The sequence below is a fragment of the Herpailurus yagouaroundi genome, unplaced genomic scaffold (assembly GCF_014898765.1).
Source record: "Herpailurus yagouaroundi ecotype Mexico unplaced genomic scaffold, PumYag 28, whole genome shotgun sequence".
Lineage (NCBI taxonomy): Eukaryota > Metazoa > Chordata > Mammalia > Carnivora > Felidae > Herpailurus > Herpailurus yagouaroundi.
The window spans coordinates 33679107-33693874 of NW_024412376.1; positions in this window are offsets into that span (position 1 = coordinate 33679107).

Sequence of the window (14768 nt, forward strand, 5' to 3'; positions counted from 1 at the left end):
GTTGAATTCTCTAAGAGTGAGCTAGCAAAAGAGGGAGATAAAATAAGACAGAGGTCATAGTGTTTGTGTATCGAAATTTCAAGAGTGATATCTCCTCTCTTCTGCCATATTCTATTTTCTAGAAATAAGTCAGTAAGTCCAATCTACACTCAAGCAGAGATGATATCACAAAGGATTAAATATCAGAAGGCAGTTCTCTTTGGGACCCTCCCTAGAGGCTGGCTATCCTATATAGAGCTCTCACAAGACTACAGGAAAGAAGAAACAACAGACAATTTAGAAAGAAAATGGAAATAAGAGCATATCAGAGTATAGAGTCCAAGGATGTAAATTATGGCTTTTGTATGTCTTCTCTCCAAGCTTCCTCTATACCTTCTAACCAAAAATGTGGTTCCAAGAGAAACAATCAGAGAGGTTGAGTGGGTGATCCCAAACCACAAAACTATGTTTGTCTATTTCCATTCTGTTTCCAGAACAGACAGAATGGAGTGCTGTCAGAAATGGCAAAAGGGGTCTGGAAAGAGAATCTTGAATTATATGTAAACTCGAAATTTTCTTTAAGGCTCACTCAGGTCCCTTGAGCACCTATATATGGATACTATAATTTTCTGCACCCCAATTCCAGTTCTAATACGTGTGTCTGTATGTGTTTGTGTTGGAAGTGTTCCCCACAAACAGTTCTCCAAAACCTGCTGGATGTCCTACAGTTCACCTCAATTCTGACACTATCAGATTCCGCAAGCAACAAGCTCAGTCCCTCAGGGGTTCTCCACCCACCCCCATCTTCAGATGTCAATATCAAGTCCAGGTTGTCACCTGTGCATCTGACCTGCTGACCATAAATCAGAGGTTCCCATGACCCCTTCCTCTAGTACAATTAATTTGCTAGCATGGCTCACAGAACTGAGAGAAACATTTCACCTACCAAATCACCGGTTTATTATAAAAGAATGTAACTCAGGAAGAGCCAGATGGAAGAGATGTGCCGGGCAATATATGGGGAAGGGTGCACAGCTTCCCTGCTCTAAGTTCACCATTCTCCCCACATCTCTTGTATGTTCGCCATCCCTGAAGCTCTCTGAACCCGTACTTTGGATTTGTCTGAAGGTTTCATGACATAGGCACAATTGATAAATCATTGGCCACTGGCAACTGATTCAGCCTCTGGCCAGTCACCTTTTCTGGGTTAGGGATGGGACTGAACATTCCAAACTTCAAATCACAGAGTTGGGTTCCCTGGCAACCAGCCTCCATTCTCAGGGTACCTAGTAGCCACCTCTTTAACATGACAAAGGACACCTTTATTACTCTTACCACTCAGGAAATTCCAATGGTTATAGAAGCTCTGTGCCAGAAATGGGACAAAGACCAAATATATTCCTTATCATAAGTCAGTCTCCCAGATATTTACATCTCATCTAGGAGATTCTAGTGTCTAGGATGATGGAGTAACACAAGATGACAAAGATGAGAGAGGCCATCAGTGTAGCCACATGCGATTCAGTCTGGCATGTCAAAAATCTATGAGTTTACAGAGAAATGGTAAGTTATAAGCAATAATGCTTTATTCTGCTTGATTTTATTCTATTCTTATTCTATTTAATAGATATTTAAGAATCTCTAATGATGTGTTTAGCACTATGTGTGATCTTGGAACAAAACAGACAGGGATCCTGCCCTCAACCAGTTTGGAACGTGTTGGAAGAGACAGCGAGTAAACATACAATTTCATTGGATCAAACTTGCACGATGATAATAGTGTTTTCAAGGTGCTATGGAAACACAAAAACAGAGTACTTCGAGTGTATTGAGTATTTTTAAGTAATCATATGTACATAATTATACATGCTTTCCGTGTATAAAGCCTAGACCTTCGTTATACACATTTTAAAAAAACCTGCATGTACCTACACTGTACATCAATATATAGATTCTTTTCTCTACCCTCCCACCCTTGTTTCCATCATAGTTGGCTCTAATTTATGGTCCACAATCCTGCTCTGGCATCCCCGCTTTTCTGAATTCCTCACTAAATCCCTCATTTGCACTCTTGACACTAACACTTGCAAGGTAGGGGCAATCCCTCTCAAAACTCTGTACTCTCTGAGTCAAATATATGTTTTTCCTGGTATGCTTCCCTTTTTACCCTAAGTATGAATTGACACCGTGCCTCTTCCAGTGGGCCATTATTTTGTTCAGAGCAGAAACCCTACGTGTGATTCATCTTCCTATGGAGCTGTCACTGAGTACATGCTCAGTAATTATTATTTTTTTTTTATACAGGGAACAGTCTCAGTATTTTTTTTTAAAGTTTGCTTCTTTTCAAAGAAAATCTGTTATTGTAAAGTATTTGAAAAATAAAATACAAACATGAAATGCTTAATTCCACCTCCAGGGATAATCACTATTAGAAATGTAATATAAATGTAAAAAAAATTCATTAATTAGCCATGTAAATGATATGGCTGTTTAATGATAGATCCGTGGTGGTACAAACAAAACAGTGGATGAGTGCAACTTTTCTCCACTTCAAATGTCCTAAGCATCTTATATCATTTGATACTGTTCTTCAATATCATTTTAATAGCTATTTGACATTTTGATCTATAATAAATAATAAATGTGCTTAATCAATTTTGTTGGTGTTCTGAACGGATTATCATTTTTTTCACTTCTTTGAAAATAAACATTCCTATGAATATCTTTGACAAGTCAGGAAAAATGTGGAGGACTTTGAAATGGACAAAAAGAAAAGATTGCTATGTGCTGTCCAGCGAACATTTCTGTGTTACTGCCTTCTATAGGACCATACCCTTCATTGTATTGGAGCTATTTTACAAGTCTGTAAGTTGTAGAAGATATTAATAATGCAAATTATTTTTGTCCATACAAATGCAAATGAATTGTGCCTGATAGTTTCAGGTGATTATTGTCCATGAATATTGACTAATCTTCCTTTTATTTATAAATTCATTTCAGCATTCCTGATTGTGTGTGTGTGTGTGTGTGTGTGTGTGTGTGTGTGTGATTAACTCTCTTGAGTTGGTTGTCATAACTTACAGATTTGATTATTAGTAAGTTAAGTAAAATCTTTGATGTGTTCTTTAAAAAAAATAAAAATCCATGAGTTTCCCGTGGACCAACTGGAGGTGACAGATAGATGACAAGTGATTTTAGCCATTAGGATGGAGAAAAACTCTAAGGTGTCTCCTGTTGATGCCGACCTGGTATTCAAGCCCTGTACACTCCCTTCCCCTTGAGTGTGAGGAGGGCCAATGAGCTACGTCACCAACAAAATATGGTAAAGACAATGGGTTATCACTCCAGTGGTTATGCTACATTAGATACAAGTTCGCCTTGCTAACTGACTCTGTTTCTTGGCTCTAGGAAATAAATGGCCATGATGAGGAATTCAACATGGGTAAGGAAGTACAGGTGGCTTCTAGAAGCTAAGGATGGCCTTTATGGGCCAGAGGCAGCCTGTATCTGGCAGTTGGCAAGAAGCTGAGGCTATCGGTGCTCCAGATACAGGGAAATGAATTCTATCACCAACGTGAGTAAGCTTAGAAATAGATCCACCCCCACTCCTCTACATAAGAATGCACCTATCTGACACTTGGCAGACTTGTGAGAGCCTGAGCAGCACACCCATCTACACAGTGTCTGAACACCTCACCCAGAGAATCTATAAGGTAATAAGTGTGTGTTGTTTCAGCTGCTAAGTTTGTGGCAATCTGTGTGCAGTGAAGAAAACTAAGCAACCATCTTGAAGGCAAGAGAAAAGCCCATAAGAATGAGGTGTCTTCAGGCAACAGGAGTGAAAGCCATCCTCTCAGTATTGCCATGCATGGCAGGAGAGATTATTCTTTGTCAGGAACTGTTCAGGGTGAAGTCCCCACTGGGCACTCAGTTCTTAGACCCCCCACAAAAAAGCTAGCATCGGAACCCATGTCATAAAGAGTAATCAACGGCTATGACCTCTTAGTCATCATAAGACCTCTTAGAAATGAAAAAGGCATTATTATTTCAGTAAAGCTTATGCCCATTTTCCTCTAACCATCCCTCCTTACAATCCTGTGAAGCCAGCAGCAGGAGGAGAAGAAAGGCAAGAAGAATTATGTGATTGACCACACACCCCTTCCAGTCACTTGCGACCTAGATGGTAAAACTGAGACTGGGGATGTGGGAAGAAAAGCTTTAATTAGATAAAAACTTTTATTTTTTACTTATACTGGTCTCCTCAATTTAGTAGCCAAAAGTGAGTTACATTTATTATTTATTATAATAGGTGGTGAATAGAAAGTATGGAATCTTCTTTTAAGAGATACTATGGAGGATGCGTTCTTTTCCTGTTTTTTTCACTTCTTGAGTTTAGTTATTCAATAAGCTAATACATACATGCTGTTGTGAAAGGCACTTTACCTCTCAGTTCGCTCAGACATAAAGGGAGATAATCCATGCTGTCCCTAACTTACAGGATTGTGTTAAAAATCAGATGTCATGTATTATGGAAGTACTTTGTAAACTGTAATTCCCTATGTATTGGAGCATATTGTCATTCCTGCTCCCTATTGACATTCTGAAGTTGGTGCAGCTGAAATAAATAAGTTTAATATAACTGGGCACAGAATTACTCCTCTAACTTCACTCTTCAGGAGGCGGTATTCCTCTGTTATATAACACAATACATGCTTTCCTTTCAAAAGTTTATGACTATCTAATCTCCGTCCTAGGGAATAAAAATGACCTGCTTCCATTATGTGCTGACTTAATAATATATGAAGATAACAAATATTTTTATTAAACTTCAAGGGCTCTCCTTGGAGTGTAAATGAAAGAACACAAGATCTAGAATTGGAAGGAAGGAAGGAAAGAAGGGAGGAAGGAAGGAAGGAAGGAAGGAAGGAAGGAAGGAAGGAAGGGAGGAGGGAGGGAGGGAAAACTCTTCCAGATTGAAGAAGACTCTGGGGATGTGACAACTGAGAACAGTGCATGATCCTTGCATTGAATTATTTCCTATAAAGGACGCACATAGGACAGAGGTCAAGACGAAGCGTTCATTAAGCAAAAGGAATATAGAGTTATTTGTGTTGCCCTTGCAACTTTTGTGTAATTTTGAAATTATATCAAAATAAAAAGTAAAACAAAATATGATATTTTTATAATGAAACAGATTCAGTTCATCAGAAAGACATGATAGTTCTACCTTTGTATGCATCTAACATCATAGCCTCAAAAGATAAAATCAGACATTGATAAAGCAAAAGGAAAAACAGACAAATCCAAAATCATAACGGGAGATTTAAATCAACATCTCTCAGTAATGATTGAAAAAGTAGGCCAAAATCAGAAAAAAAAATTACAAACGCAATTAACTAACTTAACCTAATTTTATATATAATAGCTTGTGTTCAACTGTTGTAGAATGTATGTGCATACTCTTCTCAAATTCCTATGACACATTTTCCATAATTGAGCTAAACTGGAAAACAGAATAAATTTTAACAAATTTCAAAAGTTTAAAATTATATAGAATAGGGAAATGCCATGAGCCGAACTGTATTCCCTTTAGAAATCATATCTTCAAATGGACTATCATTTGGGCTTCATACTGGGCTATCACCCAGTATATCAGAATGTGACTGTATTTGGAGACAGAGCCTTTAAAAAGCTAAGTTTATTTTTATTATTATTTTTTAATGTTTATTTATTTTTGAGAGAGACAGAGACAGAAAGTGAGTGGGTTAGAGGCAGAGAGAGAGGGAGACACAGAATCCTAAGCAGGCTCCTGTCTCTGAACTGTCAGCACAGAGCCTGACACAAGGCTCGATCTCATCAACTGCGAGATCATGACCTCAGCCGAAGTCAGACGCTCAACCGACTGAGCCACCCAGGCGCCCCTGAAAAGCTGATTAAGTTTAAATTAAGCCATTAGGCTGGACCCTCACCCTCATTCTGACTGATGTCTTTTTGGAGGAGGGAATTTGGGCACACAGAGATACCAGGGATGCCCATGCACACAAAAAGACCACGTGAGGGCACAAAGAGAAGGCAGCCATATGCAAGTCAAGGAGAGAGGCCTCAGAAGAAACCAAACCTGCTGACACTTTGATCTTGGACTTCCAGCCTCCAAAGCTTTGACTAAAATAAATTGCTGTTGGTTAAGCCACTCACTCTGTGGTATTTTGTTATGACAGCCAGAAAACGAATACAGAGAATCTTTGAGGAACATATAATTAACAAAAGACTGGGATCCAGAATATATGAAGAACTACTATAAATTAAGAAAAAGTCAGTCCAATAAAAAGTGAACAAGAGCCTTGAACAGGCAGGTCACATACATATATATAATAGACACACAAAAAAGTGCTTAGAATCATAATTATCTTTGCAGAGATGCAAATGAAAAATACACTTAAAATGGGGGAAAAGCTAACAACACCAAGTATTGTGGAAGTAACTGGATCCCTCAAACATTGCTGAGTAGAGTGTAAATTGTATCACTGCTTTGAAACACCTTGGCAGTATTTAGAATGGTTAGCATACACATAGCCAACGACCCAGCAATTCCACTCATGGGTCACAGAAAAGTGTACACACGTGTTTCAAAAGATATGTACTAGAACTTTTATAGCAGCATTTTCAAAATGACACCTAACTGGAAATATGTATCACTAATAGGATAGAAAATAAGCTGCATTAGAAACGGTTTACTCTACAGAGCAAAAAATAAATCCGTTATTGCTACATGTGACAACCTCTATGAATCTCACAAATAATAAATGCAAAGGAAGGCGGATTTAAGCTGTATGATTGCATTTAATATAAATTTGAAAAAGCGCAAATTCTGTGCTTTGAGAAATCATGATGGTTATTTTTTGGACGGAGGGTGCAATAACACACAGGACAGGGCATGAAGGATCTTCCGAGTGACTGGTAATGTTTTATATCCAGACCTGATTGGTGGTTACCCAGGTGTACTCATTTTGCAAGGTTTCATTGGGATGTATCCATGAACCATGCATTTTTTTTTTAATCTGAATTTATTTTTGAGAGAGAGAGAGAGAGACAGAGCACCAGCGGGGGAGGAACAGAGAGAGAGGGAGACGCAGATTCTGAAGCAGGCTCCAGGTTCTGAACTGTCAGCACAGAGCCTGATGTGGGGCTCGAACTCATGAAAGTCAGTCCATGACCTGGCCGAAGTCAAACGCCCAACCGACTGAGCCACCCAAGCACCCCATAAACCATGCACTTTTATGTTGTTTGTGTTGTTCTTCAATATCATAATTTATTTTAAACTTAGAAGTTCATTATACCATTTTCTAATAGGTTTTTGGATCTTTCCTGATATATTTCTGTTTAAACAACTCTTGTGCTAAAGAAATAAATAAACTTGATTATTTTCAATTAATACTCCTTTAGACATTTCAAATTTGTTTCTTCCAGTGGTTTCAATAATTCTAGACTATCTTTTTAGGTTCATTTCTTAATTTTTATCTCTGGTACCCTGCAGATAATATAAATTTGGATCTTACACCCAAAGCAGGGTTCATGGGCATGAGATTTGCTTTTTTATTTTGTTTTTATTTTGTTGTATTTTGTTGTTTTTTTAAGGTGTGATAAAATTATTTAATTGGGTGAAAAATATTCACCATTACAGTAAATGAAAAATGATTAAATAAAATTATAATTCCATACTACACAAAATTATATATATGTATATATATATGAAAAAAGCTTAGAAGATATAACTACAAATAGATAGGAAGATAAGCTAAAATGTTATTCCTGGATATATCAGTTTCTATTACTTCATAACAAATTTCTATTAAAACAACACACTTTATTATCTCACAGTTTCTGTAGGTCAGAAGTCCAGACACAACTTAGGTAGATTCTATGCTCAGAGTATACAGGCTGAAAGCAAGGTGTCAGCCAAGGCTGTGGTTTCCATCTGGGACCCAAGGTTCTCTTCCAAGCTTGCTAGTTTTTGGCAGAATTCATTTCCCTGTGGTTGTATGACTGAAATTCTTGTTTTCCTGCCAAATTTTTAAGGCTGCTTGCAGTTTTTTACCATGTGACCCCATCGGCAATTCACAACATGGGTGTTTGCTTTTGTCCAAGCCAGCTGGAGCATGTCTTTTAGACTTTCTCTTCTGCGATCCTCCAGTGAAAACTCTACTTTTAAAGGGCTCACCTGATTAAGTCAGACCCACCCAGGATAATCTCCCCTTTGCAGTATATTGAAACATATGGGATTGATATCTCCCATCACATTCACAAGTTCTACCCCTACTCAAGGGGGAGGGTGTCACATCTGGACAAGGGTCATGGGGCATCATCCTAGAATTCTGCTTATCACACTAGGTTCTTGGTGTTTTAGATTTTCCTATGATTTCCTATTGCATTTCTATAATTTAAAAATGCTAAAAATGGGACACCTGGATGGCTCAATCATTGAGCGTCTGATTTCAGCTCAGGTCATGATCCCAGGGTCATGGGATCAAGCCCACATGGGACTCCATGCTGAGCGTGGAGCCTCCTTAAGATATTCTCTCTTTCTTACTTTACTCCTCCCCCCTTCTTGTGCTCTCTCTCACATAAAAAAATAAAATGTTGCCAATAAAAACCTGTCAATTGTTCCTCTCTAAATGAGTACCATTCTTAATTTCAGTGCCAAGTTTTCCTTTTCTTCATAATTACATTGGTAACAAAATTCATAATGCAATGTTGTAAGATCATTTAGTCTCAAAAATCCCTACATTCAGAAGAGCTCTGTGCTTAGTTGAATATTAAGCTGTCACCCTCTCGAAACTCTCAATAATTGTTACTTTTAGATTTATGTCCTATAGTGAATTCTAATGGGACAAGGGTGCCAAAGAGATATGTGCAGTCCAAGTACCCACCTTTGCTTATTGCCTTATTCACAGAAGTGTTCATAGTGTTCCTTGAGCACAGAGTTCCCGTATATCCATGGTGCATGGGAGTTCAACACAATTTAAGGCAAGAAAAGCAGGTTACATCTACATCTGATCAAGCACAAACAGTGACAGCCCAAAAAGGTCATTCATTCTGTTCAAACCAGAATTTATATCAAATAGAAAAAAAAGCACATTGGAATCCTAACACTAAGGACCAAAGAACCCTATCACATCCTTTTTCACTATGTCAATTCCCTGTTGTAAGTCAACCACTTACACTCAAAATGATAACATAGAAGGACAGGGAATATAGGGTATCCCATACTTTGTTTTTTTTTTTTCCTCTTTCTTTAGGTGCTTATGTAGTTGGCAACATACTCAGATGGAAATGTTGGTAGAATGTGCATGAATCAAGAAATGAAATAAAAACATTTGAGCTTGGGCAGCATTTCCACTGTTCTGATAGAATGAAATGCATATGCACATATGAGTAATGAAACGTGGATTGTGTGATTTCTGTGTTTCCTCATACTAACTGAACATTCATATTTGCATTTCAAATCATTATTGCACACTGTAAACATGAAGTGTAAAATTCCAGCAAGTATTTTTTTTTATTTAGAAAAACACTAAAGAGCAAATAAAATATACTACAAGTCAGAGAGAGAACATGAGAGAAAGGTAAAAGTTTTATACTTTCCTTTTTTTTCTTCTTTGTGTAAAGAAGAGGCTCTAAACTTCGATTTATCCCTCACTCTAGCAAATTATGCATCTGCCCTTGCCTATGCTTGCACTTGGTATAAGTCTAGAGTACTTTTGGTCATGATGACTCTTTCCCCCGTTCACACATCAGAAAGATGACGAAGTCCCTAACTAACTGGGCCACGAAATAGAGGGTTTGTTGTTGTTGTTGTTGTTGTTGTTGTTGTTGTTGTTGTTTTTTAAGTCATAAGGACTTTGAGACCTAGAGTTTCCTAACTTTTAGTATTAGCCTCTTACCTTGCTTCTGGGAGTATATCTGTTTCCAAAACTTCCATGGGGAGCGCTTCAGTGGCTCAGTCAGTTAAATGGCCAACTTTGGCTCAGGTCATGATCTCACAGTTTGTGAGTTCAAGCCCCGCATCCGGCTCTGTGCTGACAGCTCAGAGCCTGGAGCCTGCTTCAGATTCTGTGTCTCCCTCTCTCTCTCTGCCCCTCCCCCATTTGCACTCTGTCTTTCTCTCTCTCTCTCTCAAAAATAAATATTTTTAAAAAGGTTTTAAAAAAAGCCTCCATGGTAGGAAGCAGCTTTGACACCTTCTCTGATGCCTTATTATTCATTTAAGTGACTAGATTCTTTCTTCATTCTTATTTATTCTGAGTATGTTTTGCCCCATATTCACATGAATATTTGATAAGAAGAGATGCTACTAAATCATATTTTTTCTGCCATATCTCCAAGATTCTGCCCGATGTTTGGAGCTATTAAATTGTTTGTTTTTTTCCTCTAAATTTGAAGGATACTAACTTCCCTACACACGATATTCACTTATCTTAGACTTTAGAGCCATAGCCTTATATTAAAACTTTGCTAGCGTTTATTCTTCTATAGGATTTCGTATCCCTCAAATAAATTTTCCCATTAGAGCCATGGTTATTTGAATTCTTTATAGGTAATTATATATTTTTTTAAAAAGCCCTATCTGCATTATGAATTTGCCATACATTCCTTTGATCTCTTTTTACCTAAAAACAAATTGTTCCATTTTTTTCTTCACTGTTTCATCTAAACTGATTCTAAATGTAACTGGATCCACCAATATATTGCTTTCTATTGTGTTCAAAGATAACACTGCTGTGTTCACTATCTGTGAGCATAGCTTAAGTGGACAAAAAAACAACCCTGTTTTTGTCTCATATATACTATGCCTATAAATGAGACAATTATAATGAAAGAATTAGGCAAACATTACAACTCTAAAGATATTTGATATTCACATGTTAAGTCTGCATTTGTCTACAAATAATGAAATAATGACTTACAGTGGAACAAAGAATAACTTTCATTCATTAAAAAATGTCAGAATTTGAAGATTGCCAGCTTCAGCTCAGTGGCTCAACAGATTTACGATTGTTTTTACTTTTCCCACAGGGAATAAGATGGCTGCTGATGCTCCAACCATCACCCATTTTAGTTTGAGTTGGACACATTGCCATCCCAAACGAAAGTGTGACTTTTTTCAGCATATAAGGCATAAGTACAAATACTGAGTGGGAAGTTAATAATAATATTTGGCCCAGAACTATTACTGGCATTTTATTTATTTATTTATTTATTTATTTATTTATTTATTTTAGTGTTTATTTATTTTTGAGATAGACAGAGAGAGAGTGTGAGCATGAACAGGGGAGGGGAAAGAGAGAGGGAGACACAGAATCTGAAGCAGGCTCCAGGCTCTGAGCTGTCAGCACAGAGTCCCCCCTGGGTCTTGAACTCATAAACCGTAAGATCATGACCTGAACTGAAGTCGGACGCTTAACCGGCAGCCACCCAGGTGCCCCATGGTATTTTAAAAACAAATTATTAGATTGACATCATTCACTATTTATCATTATATGCCAATGCAAGTGCTTTTGTTTTTCTTAGATTGTGAACTTTTTCCAAAGGATGGTTGGCATCTCAATGACGTAAGCATCAAATTCAGTTACAGAAAAGTGGAATCAGTTGAAAAGATGTACATCAATAGAATTAACTGAATAAAAGAAACCACATCTGTGCAACTGCCTCTTGAAAACTAAAATTTATAAATAAAGGTACACTCTTTCTTTGGACATGGAAAATGTCATTAAAATTCACATAATAAAAATGGTATATCCATCATCAATTCTGAACAGTCCCAGAGGTCATGAGTAAGTTCCATGACTTGGCCAAGGCCCCAATATCACATGACACAGATGAACCAGACTTCTGCCTCAGATCTCATCAATGGCCTTATATAAGTTTCTGTATGGCCAGCTGAAAGAGGACAAAAATGTCTGATCTCAGCTGACAAATAGGTCAACTCTATATGTGAGTACAAAATGGCTGATGACTACATTACAGTTTTTTATCGGGATGAGCTTAGAAGAAAGTGAACCAAGCTGGTTAATTGGTCAGAAGCCTTAAAGAAAAAGGGGCAGAAGACAGAAGGCAAGGGTTTGAGACAGAGACATTGCAGTGGTCATGGGGAAGGCACAAAGTTTTAAGTCTTTTGTAACCCACATTAATGTTTACCAGAGAGTGTCCCCTAAGGAATCGGTGCTGAACAAACAAGAAGACAATATGATTTTGCTTGTAAACTCGAGATAGTCTTCATCATTTGTTATCCTGGAAATGGCAATGGATATATAAGTGTAATGAAGTATTAGACCTTGAAAAAGAGCCATGAGAAAGAAGGAAATCTTGCTATTTGTTGACAACATAAATGGACCTGGAGAGCATTATTCTGAGTGAAATGAACCTGACAGAGGAAGACGAAACTTCATGGCATCATTCACGTTTGGAACGTACATAAAAATTCACACTCATAGAAACTGTAAAAAAGCAATTGTTAAGAACTAGGGTGTGGGGAGAATAAAATGAGTTTGGTCAAAGCTATAAACCTTTAGCTATAAGATGAATAGGGTCTGAGGAGCTGTGTATACCATGGTGACTATAGTTTATAACTGCATTGTGTAGTTGAAATTTGTTAACAGTATATTTTAATTATTGTCAGAAAAAAATCAAGATGTCAAATGATGGATAAGTAACTATAATAGAGGGAATTATTTTGCAATGTATATGTATATCCAATTACTACAGTGCACACTTTATTTTTTTAATGTTTATTTTTTAGAGAGAAAGAGCACAAGTAGGGGAGGTGCAGAGAGACTGGAGGACAGAAGACACAAAACAGGCTCCATACTGACAGCCCCAAGCCTGATGCAGGGCTTGAACTCACAAACCGTGAGAGCATGATCTGAGTGGAAGTCAGACGGTCTACCAACTGAGCCACCCAGGCGTCTGCACAATGCACTCTTTAAATACCTTACAATTTTGGGGCGCCTGGGTGGCGCAGTCGGTTAAGCGTCCGACTTCAGCCAGGTCACGATCTCGCGGTCCGTGAGTTCGAGCCCCGCATCGGGCTCTGGGTTGATGGCTCAGAGCCTGGAGCCTGTTTCCGATTCTGTGTCTCCCTCTCTCTCTGCCCCTCGCCCGTTCATGCTCTGTCTCTCTCTGTCCCAAAAATAAATAAACGTTGAAAAAAAAATCTAAAAAAAAAAATAAATACCTTACAATTTTATTTGTCGATTATACCTCAATAAAGCTGAAGAAAAAAAAAAAAAACTTCTAGAGCAGGATCCTTGGTTTGCTTCTGATCTTAGCAGAAAAGTTTTTAATTTTTACCATGGAGTATCATATCCATTTCATCTATATTGTTGAATTTCTCAGCATAAAAGGGTTCACATTATTTATTGAGATGTCATTTGTGGATTTTATTATATGAATGTTAAGTCAAAGTACACAGGTGTATATTGTGGGTAAAATTTAAAAGTTTGACCAAAAGAATGACTGACAAAGAGTTAATAATTTTTACCCTTAATAAGAGTTCTTAAAACTTCATACAAAGATTGTAAAAGTGGGAGTCGGACATGAACAGAAAAATCACAGAGAAATAAAAACAGCCAACCAATACAAAAAAAATTTCTTTACACAAGAAAACTACAGGTAAACAATAATGGGCTATCAATTTTTTCTTTCAAATTGACATCATTTCAATAATAATAATGTTGGTGAAGATGAGATGAGACACACACTCTTATTTACTGTTCGGTTTGGTAGCTTTTTAGGAAGCAACTTGGCTGTATAATTTGCAAGCCTTAAAACAATCACGTCTTTTGGGGCGCCTGGGTGGCTCAGTCGGTTGAGCGTCCAACTTCAGCTCAAGTCACGATCTTGCGGTTTGTGAGTTTGAGTCCCGCGTCAGGCTCTGTGCTGACAGCCTGGAGCCTGCTTCGGATTCTGTGTCTGCCCTTCCCCCTGCTCATGCTCTGTCTCTCAATAATAAATAAATGTTAAAAAAAAAAAAATCATGTCTTTTGATCTCCTAGTTCTACTTCAAGTTACTATTACATGGTATGTGACAAATGTGAACAAAAATCATATTGATCGATACCCATTAGAACAATGTTTATAATAGCAATACTTTGAAAATAATCAAAATGATAAAATATCTAGTATGTTATTTTAATATTGATAGGAATTCATAGTAAGATACCAATAATAAGGCTTTTGGAAATATTTAAGAAGATGCTTTCAATATAATTTCCAATAAAAATAAGCAAAATTAGAGCCAAATGGAGAGTATGACTTCAATATCGAACCATTCTATTAGTTCAAGTATAAATATTTCGATAACGAAACATACATTTTTGTGTATCTAAAGTGTTCAGGTATTTTATAATCCAAGGTATTTACTTACTATTAAAAGTTTTCATAAAGCTGTGTAACTTCCCTCTTCCCCTTGCATAGTCTTCCTTCAGTGTCAGAACACCTCATGATGGGACATGACCCTTTCGTGAGAGTATTCTTCTCATTTCCTTGAAAATTTAGACCAGAACTTGTTCCATGCAATTTCTTTCAACCTATGAACTGGACAGTCTGATGTTATTGTTTCACTTTAAAAATTATAAACTTGTATTATTTCAATACTAGAGTTATGCTATCAGCTTAATTATATGAAAGAATTTAAAAAGTCTGTTTTACAGTGTTGTAGATCATAAAGCATAAAATTCTCCATTGTTTTTTTATCTTTATGGAAAAATGCAAACAATTTATTTTGGAAGGCT